The sequence below is a fragment of the Psammomys obesus genome, unplaced genomic scaffold (genome assembly GCF_907164565.1).
Source record: "Psammomys obesus unplaced genomic scaffold, mPsaObe1.curated_primary_1811, whole genome shotgun sequence".
Classification (NCBI taxonomy): Eukaryota; Metazoa; Chordata; class Mammalia; order Rodentia; family Muridae; genus Psammomys; species Psammomys obesus.
In genome coordinates, this window is record NW_026596079.1 from 39,908,007 (window position 1) to 39,928,980 (window position 20,974).

The window sequence follows — 20,974 nt, forward strand, 5'->3', positions numbered from 1 at the left end:
GCTTTCTGGTTATCTGAATTCCTCTTTTCTATGAAAAATAGTATCTTCATAAATTTCAGGGATAAGGGTGGGAGCAGAGGACTATCCATGTAGCACGTTGCCCAGACAGAATAACTGAAATCAGCAGCCAAATGATCGGAAGAGGAAGGCTACTGACGTCCACACCCTTTAGACAGACGGCTTTCTGAGAAAATACATAAAGCCGTTTCATTCTGAAAGTAACTTTTATAATCATCAGAAGATATAAGCTTTGATTGTCCTGTTTGTTTTGGATTTTTTTGTGCAACATCAAGATTTCTTAATTTTTTAAATTGTTTTGGGGGGGGTTGCTTTTATGTATGCCTGTGTACCAAGTGAGTGCTGTGCCCACCAGAAGAGGTGTCAGATTCCTTGGGACTAGAGTTACAGGCAGTTGTTAGACACTATGTGGGCACTGGAAATCACACCCAGGTCTTCTAGAAGAACAGCCAGTGCTCTTAATAACTGAGACATTTCTCCAGCTACTATGCTAGGATTTTTAAATGCTGGATCTTACTGAAGTAAGACTCACATTTGTTGCCATGTTCAAACACTTGTTTTATATATATGCCTGTGTAAATGTCATTGCTTTGTGCATATGCCTTCTCAGGGGATTGAAACTCTTACAATTCTGTCATGGTCACCTTTGTCTCTAAACTCAAACTAGATTTAAATGTGTCTTTATTAAACTTATATACCCACTCTTACTTTTTAATTAATGATTGCAAAATTATCTTTTTCCATCTTTTGTAAGTAAAACTTCAACATGTACCAGCAACTGTACTTAAAGCAAGTTTCTCATAGACAGCATATTTCTACTTTTTGAAAAACATAATCACTAATTTCTGTCTTTTATATGATATAGCTGTACCATTTATATTTAATATGACTACTAAAGTAAAGATTAAGTTTGCTGTTTGCTTTTTGTTTTCTGTTCTCTATGGTTCTAGTTTGTTTTGTTTTCTGACCTTTCTGTGAGTTGCTAAACACTTCTCTAGAATTCACTGTGATTCACTGAGTGTTTTTTAAGCAGGTCTCTGACTGTAGCCTTTCTTATTGGCTCCAGGCCTACTTTATATGTGCGTGATTCATTACACTTTACTGTGTCCTTATCTTACCAATCTGAATGAATGCAGAAACATAATGTCCTTTAATTTTTTATTAGCTTAAATATTCCCTGTATCTGTGTGTGTGTGTGTGTGTGTGTGTGTGCTAACAGCAGACCAACAAACCAACTGCTTATAAATTACAGGTGATTATTGGGGCTGGAGAGGTGGCTCAGCTTTAATTGCTTCCAATGTCAAACATAATTTACAAAACTTAAAAGTAGAGCAAAGTCTATTACATTTACCTGTATTTTGATTTCCATGTTTTTTTCTTCCTTTGTGACATTCTAGTATCCCTTTTGATGTATCTGTTTGCTTGTTTCTTTGTTTTTTGTGTTTTTCTTCTTATTAACAAGTCACTTTGCTGTGGTAAACCTGTAGGTAACAAGTTATTTCAGTTTCTTAATCATTTGAAAATCCCTTAATTTCATTTTTATTCCTGAAAAAAATTCTTTTTCCTGAAGATAAGATTCTTCACTGAATTATTTTCTTCCAGCAACTGAAAAATGTGCTACTTCCTTATCGCTGTCTTAATTTCTAAGGAGAAACTTGCTGTCATTTTAATTGTTTCCTTTTAGGTGAAGGGGTCACAGCTCTCTAGCACTTTCAATTTTTGTGTCCTTGTATTTATAATTTTTTTCTTTCTCAATGTTGTTTTAATTTGGCTTTAGTATCAGAGTCTTAATTATAGTGTGACATGATCCTATTAGATATAGTTGGTCCCATTTGGAGGTTTTGGTTTGCTTTTGTCTTCTTGAGTCATTAAAGTTCTTATTCCTGCAAAATTTTAGCTGATTTTAGTCATTGTGTGTTTAATTAGCCACACTACTCCTCCGGACCCTCGGAGGACTCTGCCACGGTCATTAGACCGTTGTGAGTAATCTCTCAGGTCTGCAATGGTGGTCTTCCTTCTAATAGTCACTTACCTTGGAAACAGAAGCCCCTCTTTGTTTCTTTTTTAAAGGACACTTTCTACACACACACACACACACACACACACACACACACACAAACATACACATCTATTTTAATCAGCACTTATTTTCTTACATGAGTAATTTCAAAGTTTATTGTTCTATTATTGTTGAGGAAAAAAATTGAGACAGCTTCTTACTACATAGCCCTGGCCGGCTCAGAGCTCACTATATATATATATATATATATATATATATATATATATATATATATATATATATATATATATATATATCAGGCTTTAAACTCACACCTTTGCACCCCTAGTGCCATCATGCCATCTTTAGAAGTTAACGCTTCATGTCTTTTTAAATTCAATGTGTTGTTTGCCTGACTGATTTTAGTATTGTAGTGAAGACACTGGAGTGTTTTTCCCCTTTATTTTGGTGGTCACAGTGTCTATGTGGCATTTTCTTTGTAGTTGTCCAGTTTAGGGTGTACAGCATTTACTGAACCTGACTTTTGTTTTTGTTTGGCCTTTTCTGTGTACTTTAGGGAATTCCTCAGCTACTTCTCTTTAAAGATTTCCTCTCTCTCTCTCTCTCTCTCTCTCTCTCTCTCTCTCTCCTTCTTTCTCTTTCTCTCTCCTTCCAGATCTGTATTGCATTTTCAACCAACCTCAACTGTCTTACTTCTTTTCTGTAGTTTCTAGAGCTTAACTTCATTATCACACCCAGCTGGGCAGGCAGTCTTAGCTTCTTTTCTCCTGTATTTTTTGTTCTGCAAACCCAGGTCTGTTATAACAGAGGCAACAGTAACAGCTATGTTTTGAAAAAAACTGGCTGGAAGACCTTAAAGAGTAGCAAAAGCAACAGTAACTTTAAGTGACAAGATCAATGAGAAAAGAAAACCAGTGTCTTGTCATGTTTTTTCAGACCCGAACACCAACAACCCAACTGTTTACAAATTACAGGTGATTATTGGGGCTGGTGAGGTGGCTCAGGGGGTAAGAGCCCTGTCTGCTGTTCCAGAAGTCCTGAGTTCAATTCGCAGCACCCACATGGTGGCTCACAACCATCTGTAATGGAATCTGAGTCCTTCTTCTGGTGTGCATGAAGACAGAGCACACATATAGAAAATAAATTAATAAATATTTTAAAAGAACACAGTGATTATTGCATAGTTCTAGAGGCTGGAGAGTCTAAATTGAAGGTGCCAGCTCATTCATAGAGGATACTGTAACTGCGTTCTCACATGGTGGAAGGAGCACCGTAGTCCCACGAACAAGGGCTCTATGTTCAGGACTCAATAAGCTTCTAAAATACTCACTTCATAAGATTTTCACCTTAGCATGAGGAGTCCAACACAGGAACTTTGAAAAGACATAACTATTTAACTTGTAACATTGAGGACATCCCAACATTATCTGCTATTTTCTCCTTAAATAACGTTTGTGTGTGCACTCACGAGCGTGCCTGCGTACATGTGCGGGCATGTGCCTGTGTGTGTGATTGGTGTGTGAACATGAGTGTGTGCAGGCGCAGTCTCCTGCAGAAAGCCTTCGGGCTTTCTGACTTCCAGTTAGGCTGGTGGCCAGCAAGCCCCCTCTTTCCCTGCCTTCTCTCCACGTGCTGGGTTACACATGGAGCTCTTTTAGGGCTTATGTGCTGGGTGTGTGTTGTGAGCACATTTACACACTGAGCCATCTCCTAGTCCTGGTAATTGGAATTCCTAAGTAATGTGGGGCTCCAGAAACTGGAGATACAAAAACCAACAAACAGAACAAAGGAGAAGGGACCCCAGGTCTGGCCGGTCTGCCTCTCCAAGCATCTGCTGATTCCCAAGTAGACTAATGTGACCTATCCTTCCTTCCAAGGGTTTGCTTGAGAGGCCCTACTGTGAAAACACAAGCAGGGAAAGCACAAAAGGGTAAAACAGAGGCAGCTTTTCTGGTTCTTATGACTCAGGAGACAAAATGAAAGTTTTAGATCCTCCAATAAGTTGGAGAGTGGTGGGTAGCTTAAGTTTTCAGGTCTCATAAATGAAAGATTGAATCCTAAAATTAACTAAAGACAGATAAATGAGGCCTTACAGAGCCAAGGCTCACCCTCAAATCATCACAATACTTAATTTTATTAAAGTAATTCCTCTATTTTCACTTCCCTCCAGAGCTCATAACCTCTCTATTTATTATAATCCCATCTCTTTATTCAAATGCCATCCAGGGACCCTGAAATTTTTCACACATCATTTCCAAATCAGTTCAAAACTCCCGAAGCAGCCACAGAAATCATCTGCCAACCAAGGTCTATAATGGAAACAATGGGCAGTAGAAACAGGCCCCCAAGCTCCTTGTCTGTAGTCAAGCAAGGACATGGGCATACTTAATATGTAACATGGGGACTTCTATATATACACGTGAGATGGGGGCTGGAGAGGCAGCTTGGTAGCTAAGAGGACCCAGGTTCAGTTCCTAGCACCTGTGCAAGGTGTCACAACCACCAGTAACTCTGGCACAGGCCCCGTGGCACCACACTCACGTACACACACACACACACACACACACTTGAAAAAATAAAAATAAACTCCTCTAAAACAAAACCTGAGAAAGTGAACATACTAAAGTTAAATAATTGAGAAACAAGATCTCTCATACTTAAAATTTACACCTGGAAGAAATAACGTAACGTGTTATAACATTGCTTGAATACATGCTAGTCCACATGTTAGGAAACCAGCCGTAACTGTAGCTACATATGAGATCCCACAGGGACTGCAATGACTTGGGTATGATTTTATTTGTCATGTTTTTACTCTTTTACTTTACCTACTTTCTTTTATTCAAATATTTCTTGTTTCATTTTTCCCTATGTACTATTACTCCTAGACCAAAGCTAGACTAAAAACTTTACAATTTTCAGATGCCAAAATCTGTCTTCATCCCCCTCATTAAAAAAATTTAAAATAGAAGCCTGGTTCATTTGATAGAGTACAATGCAACAGGTAGAAGGACCTGGGTTTAATCCCAGTACCATCAACCAATCCATCAACAGTTGGATAAATAAATAAATAATAGAATAAACAAATAAATAAATAGAAGTTGGGGCCTGGAGAAATGGCTTGATGGTTAAGAGCACTTCCTGCTCTTGCAGAGGACCGGAATTCAATTCCAAGCACCCATGTTGCACAGTTGGCTGTAACTCCAGCTCCAGAAGAACTCAGACACAATGCCCTCTGCACCAGCACTCACATGCACATCATTTTTAAATAAAAATGGATTTAAAAATAAACAACCCTAATGTATAGGATAAAAGCTAGCAGTCTTGGTCCCGCTACGCACCAGGCAGGCAAGTGACTCATTGTGTGCTTGACTTCCTTAGTTGTGAAATGTGGAAGGAGCCGCACTTCCCTCCGAGGGTACAGAGTGCCTGACAACATACATGCAGAATCTACAGCAGCCCTCCACACAGTGAGCACTCAGTGTCAGTCACAGTCTGTTACTAGCGGACGCCAACCGCAAAGGTGTAAAGTGAGTCAGCATACGCTACTCACTTACACCTGACTTAGCTAGGCTAACACTGATTTACTTGGGACCATCGTTGTTAGATGATTGTGAGAACTCAACAGTTTTGTCTTCTTGGTTCTCCCTTCTGCCTCCTTTGGGGGCTGTACATGGCCAGGGAAAGCCTCTCTCTTCTGTGTCAGTAGAAAGGGAAAAGCATTCTGTCTTCCTGTCTCTCCGCATTCCTTTCCTCATCCATGAATAATTCCTCACTGAGTGAGCCCTTGCTGTGTCTTCGTTCCATTCTAACCACTGGCATCATGACAATAAGATCCCTGCCCTGAAGATCTTTAGACATGCGTCAAAGCTGGACAGATAAACAAGGACCCACAGACACACAGTAAGCCCCGCCCTGTGCCCACCCTGCCCCTGCCCTGTGGCAGGGTGTCAGAATTGTGTCATCTATTCTCCTTGTAATACAACAACCTTATCCATGCAGGCAGTGTGGCTTAGGGCATTTCTGTGACTTGCCCAAGGTCCAACCGTAAGAGATAAGCTCTGAGGCAGAGAGCTCCAAGAATGGGTACAGATCCTCCCACTAAGGTTAAGGCAATAGAGACAGTGACAGTCCTGCCTACAAGTACTGGGGGTTTAAGGCTGATTAGAATTATCTGCTCAGGGCTCGAAGTACGTGCTAGCTGAGGCCTGCAAATGCTGTTCAGTGGCACTTACCATGTATTCCTGGAAAATCAGTCAGACAAATGATAAATGGGCCTGCCCTACTTTGGACAAGTAAAATTATAGGGAGACCTGTGTTTGAGTGCATATTTTAAAATCGATGACTTGAGCATTCATCTTAAAAACGACCTGGCATTCAGAAAAATAAGTGACACATATTCCTTCACTGTAATACAGTGTTGTGGAAGAAGGCACTTGTGTGCTGCCTGTGTTGGATTAATTAGCTGAATGTCTGAGCTCCAAGGAGATAAATGCTATAGTTTGAACCCTGCAGAAGGCCACTAGCTTCCTTGTTTGTAAGCAAAAATCCCAGTCCCAGGTGGTTTGCAGAGGACTGTGGAAGGCAGAGGGCTGGGTGCTTGCTGTGGAAAACAGGTCTTCCTGTACCCTTTTCTAGTGGTGAATAATAGTCTGCTGGTTAACTGCCAGTAATTTAAACCTAAGTCTGTATGCAGCAACACTTGATTACAAAAGTGATAAAGACTCAGGATGAAGATATACTAGGTTTTGCAGGTTTTCAAGTGTTTAAAGTCCTGAAACGTAGAGGTTTCTGAGAATTTCTTGCTTCAGAGGCTGTCACCTACTGGTGGAGGGTGACATTGCAGTTTTGCTCTCTAAGTTAAACTATAAAAAGGAGAAACGATTGACTAGCCAGCACAGCTTCAGAGCCTGGGCAGGGACTGGGAGACAGCCGTCGGGAGAGCTTGGTCCCTGGACACCTACAGGTTCTCTGCCTTCTCTTCCCCCAGACCCGTCATAAGGACCCACACTTCCAAACAGAGAGCCAGAAATATACATAGAATGCAAATCTGGGGAAGAGAGCTGTTGTTTAAATCTGTCCCTTATAAGGCATCCAAACTTATTTACATAGACACTAGGTTCAATCAAACAAGGAGGTACGTTCCCAACTATCAGTCTGAAATTAAATTGTCAGGTTATAATCAATAGCATCAGAAAAGTAATTTCTAATAAAATTTCATCTTCTCTCTTCTTATTGTGACTTCTAGCATGGAAGTCAAATATGATAAAGAAAATGGTGGACTGGGAAGCTTCTATGGCCAAGCAGATTGGGCATTAGTTTTGTAAAAAGAAGCAGTTTCTGGCTCTACTAAAGAGGTTTCTGCGACACAAGCGTAATTTTACCAGTGGGCCCCAGAGCTACTCATATCTTTTGTGTGTGTGTGTCTGTCTGTAGTCCTAATAACCCATAATCCAGGCATAGAAAGGTCTTTTTAGAATAAGCTCTTTCTTCTCCCGGCTTTTGGTTCCCTTGTCTTTTGAATGAGTCCACATTTTCTAAATGGGTTTCTCGTAGTTCCTTCCTATGGGTTTCATTTAATTTTGTTTAATTGGCTTCCTGTTAATTAAGAATGAGAATTAACTGGGTCATAAGCATGCCCACAGAGCTAACGGTAAGCTAAAGTGGCCCTGAGGGAAATGCAGCTGTAATTTGGGGACAGGTGGGCTGGACCTTTGCTCCTCTGCTCTGGGCAGACTCCACTGAAGCCCGTGTCTGTGGGATGTGGAGCCGTTCACTCACTGAACATGAACCTCCCTCAGTCTGTTATGGGTCAGAGAACTGTGTGAGGCAGAACTTGGTGCCTGCAATGGGGTTGGTCCCTTTATTCATAATCACCGGGTCACTTTAAAGCTGTGCCGTTGTGGAAGTGTTCTGCCATCATTTTTGCATTGAGTGTTAAGCGGCATGTGCCTTGGATTTATCTTACCTGCTTTCTACATCATCCTTCCTGCCAGGGTCCTTGCGCTGTTCCATCCTCCATCAACATGCTCTCAGTACACTGAGGCAGATCCAGTTTTGGGAGCAGTTCTCTGTCGGTACCCCCTTAAAAGCTTCTCCTTCGGTTTGTTTACAGTGGGATCTAATTCACCAAGAAAATCACCGATGGATGTTTTCAGTTTCTTTCCTTGACTGGGGGAAGGGGCTTCATGCTGTGATATCAAGAACACAGGTCGCAGCTTGTATTTTCTGGCAACTAGAGAAAGGACAGGCAAGCTTTGACGATGAAAGTTGCAGGCACTTGTGAGTCACAACTCGGGGGTTGAGGTTGCATCGGCCTCTGTTGACGATGGTTTTGCACTCTGTGTGTATACACACATGCACATGTGAACACACACATCCATGACAGATGACCTATTGAAATAATTTCAGAGCCAGTCTGTGGTTGCTACGACAACCAATGCTCTCTTGGCTTTTATCTGGCCATGTGACAGGGACTTTGACGTCAGCCAGAGGCAGAGTCTGTGGCTGAGTCCACACAGTCAAAGGCTTGTGAGAATCTGGTGGATGCTGGACCCTGCTGGGGCTGCTGCTGCCACTGCTGCCGCTGGCACTGCCGCTGTCGCTTCCCCGGAGCTGCAGGAGCATGGACTACTGAACCCCACAGTTCCTCGGTGTGAGGTAATCAGTTTGCTTTATGTGCAGGAGTTACGCGTTTTCACAGCCTGAGGTGGTTTTCCCTCCCCTCGGAACCTCCTACAACTTTGTCTTCAAGAGCAGTTACTGATGGACCCAGCCAAAGAATGTGAGGCGGCTTCCAGTCACGAATTTCAGGCAGTCTCTGGAATTTGCTTAAATTTGGATTAATGTTTCATGAAGTGGGTTAAAATGTAATCTCCTTTCTTGTGCAATGCTTGCTAACATACATTATTTAGAGATTCGCATTTTGCAGCGTGAGCCAAATTTGCTCCCTCGAATTCCAGGAATCCTCCTTCCGTATTGTGCGGGGTCTAATAACTCCAGCACCGCCTTGCAAGGAGCAGCTAACTTTTCCTTGTTGTAGTTGCTGATTCTGCATCAGCCTTCAGCAGTTTGGAATTTGGTTTCTGTCTCATTTGCAGGGTGTATAATTAGCAACAATGGGAGCAGTAAAAGATTCTAGACTTTGAAAGTTGTGATTATTGTTGTAAAAAGGGCTTTTGGTACTCTGTAAGCACAAGGAGAAACTGTCAACAGCTTCCTGTTTAGAGAAAAAGAATCTGCAATATGCCAAGGAAGTTGAGGAGGGACCTTCACATTCATGTGTGCGTGGGTGGTTGTTTTGTGGGTGTTACTGCAAAGTGCTGGTTTTCTGTGGCCCTGTCTGAAAACCCTGGGGTGAAGAGGAGGGGCTGGGTGCCTTTTTTTCTAAGGAGTACTGTAAGCTGGTTCTGATCTTTATTATTAATTAAAATAATTATCTGGGGAAGAAAACAATAGCCTGAAGCTAAATACGCATTAATGTGAGGTTACGTTAAGTGAAACATGGATTTAAAATGATAGCTAATTTTTTCCAGGTCTTGTGTGAGTAATTCGGTAACTCTGACTAGCAAGGATTCTTATCTCTATTCCTCCAGCACACTGTGCTCGCCATTCTTGTGTGTGCATTGCTGTGGGTCTGCCAGCACCGTCTACAGCTTGTGGTTTCAAGGAAACCTCCGGCTCTGAAGCAAACAGAAGCCTAGAAGTATAAACGTGTTTCTGAATGTTACAGATTTAACAGAAGTGAGGCATATTCGCAGTGCCGTATGGAATAGAACCAGCATTTGAAGGAGCAAAGGCTGGCTCAGCTCTACACGTGAGGGCTGGAAGCTGATGATATGCTAGTTAGATTTTAGTTCAGTGAAAGGATACATTGTTTTTTACTTATGTTTCCAGGTCCAGAATTTGAGTTATACATTTTACTCTCATGGTTGAGAATTTTAAATAGCCCTTAGCTACAGTGGTAAGTGGTAAGTGATACTGCTTGTATCAATTATTTTCTAATTAGCTTTCAATGAATGGACCTATTTTGATCACAGCTTCCATTGGGATTGTCCAGTGTCTGATGTGCTTGTATGTACCATGTATCTATTAAGAAATCTTCTGATCATCTAACTGAGTCCATGGTTCTAATAACCCAGAGGCTTTAATATGTCAACTGGTGTGTGACATTTCCATTGAGCATAGAAAGAACCAGTTAATGCAGTCTTTTAAAAGCACCATCTCTAATGGTGTACACTTGGTGCTTAACTTTTCTTGCTCTGACTCTGCTATCATAGTTCTTTTCCTTGATTCTCTCCCTGGGCCTTAAATTCACAAGATGATTGTATACAATGTCCTTATACCCAAGCCTGGATTTTCAGCAATAAAAACAGGAGAGGCAGTGGTTCGTGGTAAAATGTCGTTGATAAAGTTGAGAAAACAGGCTCCCTGATGAAAAGAGGTGCTTGAAAATCCACAGGTCCTTTTTATGGCAGAATATGGAAAATGGACTCATGAGAACCATCTACCTGCAGCAATGAGATTGTGTTGCTTTCAAGGTCAAGTTTGTTTCAGCCTCAAAAGATGCCAGCATGGAATGATTTACTCTAGAAACCCAGCTGCTGCATTATTAAAGGCCCTGTGTATAGTTTCAGGAAACCTTAACCCTTTTGGTGCCTTGAACATTTTTGGAAGTCTATGGACTCTTTCCAGAATAATATTTAAAATGCATAAAACAAATAATGCTGAGTTGCAAAAACAAACAAACAAACAAACAAACAAAAAAAAAAAAAAACCAACACTTTTCACTTAAAAAAAAAAAAGAGGCCATGCGTTTGAAAGAGAGCAGGAAGAGATTGGAGGAAGGAATGAAGTAATTCTAGTATAATATCAAAAATAAAAAATAACAAAAATAAAATGTACTAACTTTTTAATTACGATAAGATACATGCTTAGCTAATATGCTATTAAATCATACATACTAGCAGCAGGCACAATAGCTGCCACAATCCTGAGGTGGTGCTACCCACAAATGTTGTTTTGAGGTACAGTTAGTCTAACAACTGCAATATGAAATGAAAACATTTGTAACTTGTCTTGGCAACAGCCTCACAGTACCGTGGTTTGTGACCCACATCTTATTGGAAGGAAATACTAAATTTCAGTTTGAGGTTGTGGAAATAAAGACATCATGTTTTTAACCACCCAAGTTTATGGGGTTCTTCTGAATTCTGTCTGCCATGGAGGTAACTACTACATGAGTTTGTGATGCCAAAAGGACATAGAAACCACTGGACGAAGTCCGGAACCTCGTTTTTGGTTCCACACAATCTGACTTTTTTCTTGGACCATGAGAATTTTACAGTATTCTCTAATCACCTTCTGCAGAGGGGGTGACAGTGGTCCCTTAGCCGCCAATCTGCACACTGCCTATAACACCCACCCCGCCCCCACCATCCTAAGTCCTCTTCTGTTACCTGTACTGAGGAGCACCTAGCTGGCTAGGCATGGCTTATGAGAGAAGCAGAGTATTGACACGGTATTCAAGTTCACACTGTGAACCATAGAGGGCTGTGGCTGTTTACAAAGAGACCTTTATCTGCAGGGAGGAGAAGTGAGTGGTGCCTGGATGAAGAATGCCGGGTGTTACATGAGATCCCGGGAAGAAGCCCTCTAGAGAAAGTGCTTCATGCACGAACAACCTTCAAAGCAGGCATTAAAATCTTACGAGACATTCTAGCTTAATGGAAACCACATGCATATGCAAACTGACAAGTTGCAACCCTATTTCCAGCTGCATAAGATTGACTTGTCAAAAGTCTCTGGGACAGTATATGTTCAACATCAAGTGAAAAAAGGAAACACTTCCCAAGAGAGCTGAACTGGAGGCATGGCGTGTTTACAATCAAGCAGGAGGTGTAAGTGTTATTGTTTAGTGCTGTGTGTCAGAAACGCTCTCATTCCCCACATTGTTTTGAATGAGAAGAAAATAGTCTTGGCAACTCTGTGCAACGAGGGAGCTTTGTCATCAGTTGGCTGTTGTCAGAACCCTGAGAAAGTCCAAAGCCATCCTTTCAATTACATCAGCACCTAGCATAAAAGAATAGAGCTAAGATGTTTTGCACAAGCTGTTGTTTAAACTAAATCCAAATCCCTTGCATTTGTAATGGAAGCAGAGCAATTTTTTGTGTGTTCTCAGAGGAATTACGAAAGAGGATGTTCTCAAATAGTTCTTGCTCTTTGGATTAGGAAAAACACCTGTTTGGAGACTGAGTCTCTGTGGCAACCTGCAGAAAAACTTGGAGAAAATCTAACATCCCCAGCTGTCCTATGCTTCTTGATGGAGGTGTTGGAAATTTGAGCACAGAAAGGAATGTGTCATTATTTTTTATGAAGTTGACTTTTCTTTTAATGATGTCTTGTGATGGAAAGCCAACTAGAAACAACATTACAAAATTCAACATTTTTTTTTTACTGTTTCCAGAAGGGATATCACAAAAGTTAGTGCTCATTAAGATTTTTGTACAGAAATTATATGATAAATATTAAGTTCACTGGTGCCACATTCTCCAAACCAACACAGACTTTCTAATCTTTGTTCTTAAATTGATGTTGTAAAATATATCTATAGATGCTGTTAATATTATATTGAAATGGCTCAGTGATTAAGAGCACTTGCTCCTCTTCCAAAGGACCTCAGTTCCCAGAAAACATGTCAAGTGGTTCACAACTGCTTGTAATTGCAGCTCTAGGGGATCTGACACCCTCTTCTGGCCTCCGTAGGCAGCTGCACACATGTGGCATACATTCTCACAGGCACACGCATGTGCATAAATAAAAACAACGATTTTAAAAATTATCCTATAATATAGAAGGAATATACTCATATTACAATATATGAATACCATATAATTATATCACAATGTATTTGATTTGCAGACAAGAAATTGCTAATGTTAAAGATATTTAATATTAAATATCTTTAATATTAATATTTAATATTAAAGATAATGTTAAAGATATTTCAGTTGTTGCCTTTGTTGTTTTGTTTTGTTTTGTTTTGTTTTGTTTTGTTTTGTTTTGAGACAGGGTTTCTCTGTGTAGCCCTGGCTGTCCTGGAACTCACCTTGTAGACCAGGCTGGCCTTGAACTCACACAGATGCTCTTGCCTCTGTCTCTCAAGTGCTGGGATTAGCGGCGTGTGCCACCACCGCCTGGCAGTTGTTGGAGGCTTTCTTTATTGGAGGCTTTTTCCCAGTCTCTGAGTTCTGTGCAGCAACTCCAGCAAAGCCAAGGCCTGTACATTCCCCTTAAGCAGGTGTACTAGTTACCTTTCTAGTTGCTATGACAAAAATACCCAGCAAAGGCAGGTTAACAAGGGAAGGGGCTATTGTGGCTCACAGTTTAAAGGATGTGGTCCATCATGGCATAGACAGCATTGCAGCAGGACCACGAGGCAGCTGGTCACCTTACATTCTCAATCCGGAAATGGAAAGAGATGAGAGCAATTTTTTTGGCTTGCTTTCTCCCTTATCATTTAGTCCTGGGCCCTGGCTCATGGAACGGTTCCTCCCAAAGTTAGAATGGATTTCTCCTTTTTTATTTAGTCCGGGGTCCTGGCTCATGGAACAGCTCCTCCAACAGTTGGGATGGATTCTCCCACCTCAAGTTACACAATCTGGCAACTCGCTCACAGGTATGCCCACAGATATGGCTCCCAGGTTACCCTGGATCCTATCACACCAACAATCAGTGTTAGCCATCACATCCATGTAAATGTTCCAAGAGATGAATCTGAAATGTCTTTGGTTTCCTTACTGTAAACACACCTACTGAGGAAATAAATGCCAAAATGTCTGACTGTATGCTAAGGGGACTCCCCTAAACCACTAGTTTTGTGATGATTATATTTACAACGTCCTGGAGGTACAATAACAAACTGCATTCCACAAAACTAATAGGTTCCTGTACCTTCCCATCTCTTTTACCATGGATCAGCTGCAGCAGGATCAGTCAATTATAAATCATTTACTAGGTGGCTATTTTAGGCATTTTGGGTCCCTCTTTATTAAGACCCTTGAGTGGTATCTACCACTGGGGCAGAGACCCTTAGTGGCTCTGACTTCCTGACTGAGGAAGTCTTTGATACATTTGGTAAGTTCTGAACACGTACAGTGTACCAATACTGGACTGGACATGAGAGATACTATGTGAGACACTTATGGTTTAACTGGATAGAGATCCAGAAACCAGGATTCTTTCCCTGGAAGCCACGCTGTTTATAGTAGTCAAACAATCTGGAAACCATTATATTTTACTCTAGAGTCATACTTTAGAAGAGGAAGCTACTGAACAGCTAGCTTCATTGGTGAGCAATCTCTTTCCACCTCACAGAGTCAGAGACTCCAGGTCAGTATGTCAAGCGTGTTCTCAGTGTACAAAAGGTTATCTGTCTCCTCATTCAGGAAATAAGTGACCAAGAGAATGATTTACTCTGATGCCAATACTCCAGGCTATTCAAACGATAGAAGCTATTTCACTCTTTATAAGCAATCTTTACAGTTGTTCCCAAGTATCTCCCATGTCTTCTGTGTTAACCCAGTAAGAGTGGGCTTCCTGGTTCACAAGCAGACCTGTGTTCTGACGATGTAATACAGCGCTGCCTGTCTTCACTCACTCACAAATCTGATTTGAGAAAAATGCTGTCTTTCATACAGTCACCCAGGGACTCTTGCTCTTCCTGAATTAATCTAAGTATAAATCTTGTCTCTACTACTTTTGTTGGTTTTTACCAAAGTCATGGTTTTCTCTCTTGGATAAAACCAGCTCATGCGTTGTTTAATCAACTTCCTTCCATAGTAATTGGCAGATACTATTTGGCCTGCTCAGTAATTTGGCTCTGTCAGTGAAGCCAGCACCACCCAGAGGCTGGACAGAAACATTTCCATGGTTAGTGAAGGCATACCCCTGGAGCTATGATAATAGATAACCAAGGAAGCTCTAGAGGCTTCTAAGTTCTTTTCATAGTAGCTATTTTCCCCAGAAACACCAGTTTTTTAAGTGAGAAAGCAGAGTTACAGAAAGCATAGTAAACTTTCCAGTGTCACCAAAGTTTGTAAGGACCTCAGGATGTTTGGTTCCAAAGTCCTGGCTCTCCATTCACTGTGTTTGGTGGATTCTCCCTGCCTCCACCAGAAGTGTGCCAGATTGTAATCTCCAAACATGGTCACAAAGTCCTAATCATTCCAGTGGATCCCTGTGGAATCTTGCTGGTCTCCATCAAGAGGTGGCATCTGTTGTATTACCCTTTCAACCTAAGTGGGCCTGTGACTGGCCCAACCAAGAAGCTACAGTGAAACGATGCCACATGAATTTCAAGGGGAGATCACAAAGAGATACAGTCTGCCTTTCTCTACAGCTCTCCTGTTCATTTCACGTGTGGTATTTACCCCCTGGAACCAGCCTCCATGTCTGAAGAAGCCCAGACCATGTGGTGAAGCCCCATAAGGTGTATCAGCTGACGGCCCAGGCACATCCAGTATCAGCTGGCCAATAAGTAAACGGGGGAGTCTGCAGCCAACTCCAGGCCCAGCTGTGAGGGCTCTCTTACCAATCCCCATGCCAGCTTGATGTTATCCTTCCTCAGCCCTTCCCCACAGCTGTCCTAAGCCAGGAGCTTTGTTTTGGCATATAAATATCTAGCCTAGCCGGAAATAATTTCTGAGGAAAAGTGTCTTTCAGTCAACTTCTGAATGGTGATAGCTCTGTGAGGTCCTTACCAGGCAAGCATACACACACATATGAATACACATACATGCACACATATACATGCACACACACCCCCTCACACACACATACACACACAAGCTTTAGGACACATTCTGCTTATAAATTTGGAAGAGCAGCCTGTATCCCATGTTGTTGCTGGGTTTGTTGACGATCGGCCGTATGCCCTAGTAAACTCTCCCTCATGGCCTCCTGCCTGCCATCCCTCTCCGTGGAGGTCTCTTCCTTGTCCACTCTGTCTTTCCCACACACGCATACTCTATCTAATCTGCTGCCGGGTGCTCTATTGTTAGGCCTGCTGTCTCCTTGACACTCTTTTGGCCTGTTCCCAATGCTTCAGGGACTATTCTTCACTCTAATAGCAAAACTAGGGAAATCCCTTGGTGGGTAATATTAAGCTCACTCAGCAGCCCTTTTTCCTCTTAACCAAGCTGCCAAAATGGTAGATGTCCTGCTGGTTTGTGGCTTCTCGTGCCAGCCACACCGAGCTCTGGAATCCTCAGAAGCATTGTCCTTTGGCGTTCACTCAGAGAGGCATGTCTGTCCCTCAGCTGCGCAGAGATCAATACACCTTAAACTTCACCTGTCGCTGCTGGCCTCCCGTTTTCTCCTGAGAAAGTGTTCATGCCCGTATCCAGTCATTGTTTCTTTTTTTAATATAAATTTTATTTTTCATATTAAATACAGGTTATTTACTTTGTATCCCAGCTGTAGCCTCCCTCCTTTATTCCCTCCCAATCTCACCCTCCCTCCCTCATCTCCTCCCTCTCCCTCTCTAAGTCCACTGATTAGGGAGGTCCTCCTCCCCTTCCATCTGACCCTAGTTTATCAAGTCTCATCAGGACTGGCTGCAATGTCCTCTTCTGTGGCCTAGCAAGGCTGCTCCTTGGGCAGAGTGCAGGGAATCATATGAAAGAAGGGGGAGTTAGTAAGACCTAGAGAGGACGGGAGCGCCACAAGGACCAAATATATCTGGGCACAGGAGTCTTTTCTGAGACTGATTCTCCAACCAAGGACCATGCATGGATATAACCTAGAACCATTGCTCAGACGTAGCCCATGGCAGCTCAGCATCCAAGTGGGCTTCCCTAGGAAGGGGAACAGGGACTGTCTCTGACATGAACTCAGTGGCTGGCTCTCAGCCACTGTTTTTTATGTCCATGCAGTTGGGCACCTGTGAACTTCTTCCTTCTGCCCAAGGACTCTGAGCAGCTTCCAGTTAACCCTTATTTTCTCGGAGAGACACTAGGCAGGTGTGCCCCAACCATCCTGACCTTTCAGCACTCAGAATGTGTCCCATCCTGACCAAGAGAATGTTATATGTCTGTTATGTGTCAGGCAGGAGGCTTTCATTACTAAAGATACAAAATGTGGCCACTAAGTGCTGCTGCTAGAGCCAGGCTTTCTTGGCAAAGCATGCACCTTGATGAGGGAGGTTGGAGCAGCACTGCTGAGGACAGACCCTGCCGTCCAGCCTGGCTGAATGCCTAGAGCCCAGTATCACGCCAGACACCCAAGCTCATTAAGGTCTAAGTATTGAGAAGACTTGGAGCAGGAGATGAGCTTTGAATCTTTTTTTTTTTTTATTAAAATTTTTTTTTTGCTTTTTTTTTTTTTTTTTTTTTTTTAGACAGGGTTTCTCTGTGTAGCCTTGGCTCTCCTGGACTTGCCTTGTAGAGCAGGCTGGCCTGAAGCTCACAAAGATCCACCTGCCTGTGCCTCCCTGAATTCTGGGATTACAGGCATGCACCACTGTACTTGGCTTGAGCTTTGAATCTTAAAGAACAGAAAATGTTCGACTTGAACGCTGGACGTCAATAATACTAACCCATGAGTGGCGTTATATATTTAATATTATGACACAGAAGAGCACCCACCCATTTGGAATCAAGAAAGTGGTTAGGAGAACTAAAACATGTAATTTCTAAGGGAAGCCTCCAGAGGATGTTTCCATTTAAACTGGGTTTGATCAGATAGGACTCGGGAGCCAGTGGAAATCAGAAGCGCTGAGGCAGCAAATGTGTCAGCAGGGCTATCCAATCTTAATGGTCTCTTTCCTTTTGTTTCATCCAGGTTGTGTTTTAAAGGGTCTGAATATATACGTTAAATGTTTTATTTTTCTCCATTTTGCTCATAAGAAATTTCTAACTTCCAAACTAAAAGGCAGTGACTTTCCATCTGCCCTCTACTGTGTAGCCTTTAAGTTGCTCTTTCGAAGTTAACTGGGCGGTGCTTGTAGAAGCTCTGAAGCACAGTTTTAAAGATATTGGTAAATCCCCAAACCTAGTGAAGCTCTGAAGCACAGTTTTAAAGATATTGGTAAATCCCCAAACCTAGTGAAGACTCCAAGCTTTCAGAACATTTTGTATAAGATCACAGTGACTATATAATTATAAATAATACCCCTACTGAAAACCCTGGACCTAGTGAAAAACCATTGCCTCATGTGGCAGTTTGATGGCTAATGGCCCCATAGGTTCACATATTTGAATGTTTTTAGAAGGATTAGAAGGCCTTGTTGGAAGATGTATGCCACTGTGGATGGTTAAGGTTTCAGAAGCCCACACCAGGCCCCACCCACGTGCTCTGCCTGCTGCCCGTGGAGTCAGATGTAAGTTGTCAACTACTGCTACAGGATCCAGATGTAACCTGTCAGCTACTGCTATAATGACACTCCTGCCTGTGGATGCACTCCACTATGATGGTCATGTACTCAGCCTGAAACTATAAGCAAGCCTTCAGTTAAATGCTGCCGTTTATAACGGTGTCCCTTCACAGCAATAGAACAGCGACAAAGCCACCTCGTTACTCTAGAAAAAAACTTTTTGACTCAATTTACCAGTGAAAACTTGGAACTGTTCAGTGAAGTTTTAGTAGTAAGCCTTTATATCTATCTTTCATGATGTCTGACGTGTTTTGAAATATCAATTAAACTGGTCGTTGATGGTGTGTTATGCAATGATAAGAATATTTTTAGCTAGAACATGGCATTCTTAAGAAAATATGTGTATATAACGCAATGCATAATGGAAGTCAAACACCTGTGTAGCCAACAAAAGCACACGCTGGTCATTTTTAAGTGCAAGGTTGGATGTCTGTTGACAATGGCTTAGCTGCGGGCTGAATGCACCTTGTCATCTAGAGTCCTAGCAGGAGGGAAATCAAATTAGCAATATTGCTTCAAGTTCTCCAATTACCTAATGTCTTAGAACAGTTGGAGACTGTTAGCATGGCTCTGATGATAAGGAAAAAGTAGGCCTTTTGCAAAATGTCACTGACCAAAGCTGTTGGCAACAGTAATGTTTACAAGTGGACATAACCACGTCCCATGGGCCGTGGCCCTCTGCTGCTCCTTGCTCCCTGCTGGCTCCCCAGAAAGGAGCAGCCTGGGAACTTTGGCAAGCGGCAAGTTCCCCTACAGATTCTTCTACCAGCACTGGCCACAAATGCTCACGCTCCTCACGGCCATTCTCCTCCTAGAGACCGAGACCAAAATTTAAACGGAATTTACAGTTTTTTTCCAAGTTCTTTTTCTGATATATCCAGATGATCTACAGAATGCCAGCGCCACCTAAAAATGATGCAAGCAAAACCTGCTGCTTAAAAGAACCTTCAACTCTCCTGTGCTCATCCTCAGAATGCTTCTATTGTAAAGTCAGTCACCACTGCTCTGGAGGCCTTCTCCTTCCCTGACCCTCCAGGCAGACGAATGTCAGTGTCCCGAGTCATGCTGTTCAGTGGGAGGCTGCTACCTGCCCTATTGCCATGCTGCCAGTAAGAGCACTGATAACACCAACTCGGCTAGGTCACTGGTTGTCTGAAGATGCTGATATTGTGGTATTACAAAAAACAAAAACAAAAACAAACAAACAAAAAAAAAAAAACAGGCCTCTTGTTGTATTATACCTGGATTTAAAGTCAATAGAAACCTTTTCTCCAACTGACGTAAAATCCACAGGTCAGCTTTGTCATTTTCGTAATTTTGAGTGTACAATTCAGCGGGGATCATTGCACTCACCTGTGACTCTCCAGCTCCAGAACTTGCCAGTCTTCCCAAGCTGGAGCTTCAGCCTCGCTAAAGCAGCGGTTTTCGGCCTCCCTGATGCCTTTAACAGAGCCCCTTGTGTTGGGGTGACCCCAACCATAAAATTATGTTTGTTGCTACTTCTGCTTCAGAGCTATAATTTTGATCCTGTGAGTCTCTGATATGTAGATCCCGTGAAAGCGTCACTCCACCCCAAAGGGGTCGTGACCCACAGGTTGAGACCACAGCATTAAATGAATTTACCAGTCTCTTTCCGCTAACTTCTTAGCCTCCATTTTACTGTTTTTTAACAGGAACATGTTGAGGTAAACCTCCCATTCCTCTTTCTGTTTTGTATGTTCTTCAAGTAAGATCTCCACTAAAGTCCCGAATTAATTAGAACCATGCTGAGGTGTTTACAAGTCAGGAGGATTTACGTAGTGTTTCCTGACATAGAGATTTCAGACATGCAACAGCGGGACTATGTTCCTGATGCTGAAGGAGCAGATGGAGTGATGACAACGGAAACCATCATTTTCATTTTATTTTACTTTCAATTTGAGTGTGTGTGAGCATGTGCGTGTACACATACGCACGCACGCATGCACACCCACATGCGCATGCACACACATGGCAAAGGACTGATTTGGGAGCAGGTTTTCTCCTTCTACTGTGGGCTTTGGTTGTCAGGTTTGAGCAGCGAACTGTCTTTTCTTGGTCTTTGTGATAATCTGTTTTAATTGTCAACTTGATGTGACCTAGAATGACCTGGGAGGAAGGGCTCAGTGAGAGCTGGTCTTCATGAGGGTTGTTTGCAGCCATGTCTGTGGGAGATTCTCTTAAATACGTTAATTGATGTGGGGGGACCCAGACTAAAAGTGGGCAGCACTGTTCCCTGGCTTGGGGTCGACAGAATTAAGACAGAGAAAGTGAGCTAAGCACAGCACGCCTGCAGTCCAAGCACACCTGCAGTCTAAGCACAGCACGCCTGCAGTCTAAGCACAGCATGCCTGCAGTACAAGCATGCCTGCAGTCCAAGCATGCCTGCAGTCTAAGCACAGCATGCCTGCAGTCCAAGCATGCCTGCAGTCCAAGCACAGCATGCCTGCAGTCCAAGCATGCCTGCAGTCCAAGCACCACAGCAT

General features: G+C 42.4%; 1 protein-coding gene across 3 annotated transcripts in view; it reads left to right on the plus strand.

The window, feature by feature from the left end:
* Ncald (neurocalcin delta) overlaps window positions 1–20,974 on the plus strand; it is a 352,410-nt gene that overhangs the window by 261,849 nt on the left and 69,587 nt on the right. The window contains exon 1 of one of the 3 annotated variants that reach the window (XM_055626509.1): window positions 8,540–8,698. The exons of the other annotated variants lie outside the window; for them this stretch is intronic. The gene's annotated coding sequence lies outside the window, so the exon portion shown is untranslated. Of the gene's footprint in view, window positions 1–8,539; window positions 8,699–20,974 lie in introns of those variants that run through there. 3 annotated transcript variants of the gene reach the window in all.